The following is a 1,777-nucleotide window of genomic DNA, read 5'->3' as shown; positions in this document are numbered from 1 at the left end:
CCTCATCATGCACTGGTGGGGTCCTTTGGCCGGGCCTGTGCCCTCTCAAATCCGGGACCCCTCAAGAGATCTCGGAGATCTGGCTTCAGCCTGATCCTGCAGGCCAGGTCAAGAGACCCCATTGGTGCATGAATTCATGTACTGGGTTTCTAGTATGATAATAACATACATGTCAAAATGATAACTGCTCAAAGTGGGAATAGAGGGATCATACCACAACATAATAAAAGCCTTATATGACAAACCTACAGCCAAGATCATATTCAATGGGCAAAAACTAAATACATTTCCCCTAAGAACAGGAACAAGACAGGGATGCCCGCTTTCACCACTCTTGTTCGACATCGTACTGGAAGTACTAGCCATAGCGATCAGACAAGAAGAAATAAAAGGCACCCAAATTGGAAAAAAAGAACTAAAATTGTCATTATTCCCAGATGTCATAATATTTTACATAGAAAAAACCCTAAAAACTCCATCAAATAACTATTACACTTAATAAACGATTTCAGCAATATAGCAAGATACAAAATTAATGCCAAGAAATCTATGGCATTTTTATACACCAATAGTGAATTTTCAGAAAAAAAGATTAAAAAAAGAATCTCATTTACCATTGCACCAAAAAAATTAAGATACCTAGGAATAAACTTTACTAAGGAGGTAAAAGTCCTGTACTCAGAAAACTACAGGACACTGAAAAAAGTGATAGAGGAAGACATAAACAGATGGAAGAACAAACCATGTTCTTGGATTGGTAGACTCAACATTAAAATGTCCATACTACTCAAAGCAATCTATAGATTCAATGCACCTCCCCGCTTAAAATACCAACAGCATATTTCACAGAACTAGAACAAACTCTCCAAAATTTCATCTGGAGTAAAAAAAGACCTCAAATGGCTGCAGCAATCTTTAGAAAAAAGAACAAAGTAGGAGGATCTCAATACCAGATATCAAGCTGTATTACAAATCCACTGTTCTCAACACTTCCTGGTACTGGCATAAGAACAGACATATAGACCAATGGAAGAGAATAGAGAACACAGAAATTGACCCAAACCACTATGCTCAATGAATATTTGACATAGGAGGCAAGAGCATACAATGGGATAAAGGCAGTCTCTTCAATACATGGTGTTAGAAAAATTGGAAAGATACATGCAAAAAAATGAAACTAGACCACCAACTTACACTACACACAAAAATAATCTCAAAATGGATAAAGGACTTATATAAACATAAGATAGGAAATCATAAAAATCTTAAGAGGAATCCATAGGCAGCAAAATATCAGACATATACCGAAGCAATATCTTCACCTATACAGCTCCTAGGGCAATGGAAACTAAAGAAAAAATAAAGAAAAGGGACTACATCAAAATAAAAAGTTTCTGCACAGCAAAAGAAACCATCAACAAAACAACAGGAAAGTCCACTGCATGGGAGAACATATTTGCCAACGTTATGGTTTAATCTCCAACATTTACAGGGAACTCATACAACTTAACAAAGGGAAGATAAACAATCCAATCAAAAAATGGGAAACAGAGTTGTCGTGGACCACCAAGATGCGGCATAGGTAACACCAGAGACTGCTGCCGGAAACAACCACTTTCAAAAATACAACTAAAAAGACGGAACGGGACATCAACCCAAACCCACAGGAAGACTGGGCTGGAGAGAAACTCTTCAACTAGAAGGATACGACAACAGCGTACCGAGGCCTCAGAAGGAGGGGCAAGGGTGGAAAATACTAAAGGAACTGAGGGTGCCG

This window comes from Myotis lucifugus, unplaced genomic scaffold (assembly GCF_000147115.1).
Source record: "Myotis lucifugus unplaced genomic scaffold, Myoluc2.0 scaffold_1245, whole genome shotgun sequence".
NCBI classification, from domain to species: Eukaryota; Metazoa; Chordata; class Mammalia; order Chiroptera; family Vespertilionidae; genus Myotis; species Myotis lucifugus.
This window is presented reverse-complemented; position numbering follows the sequence as displayed.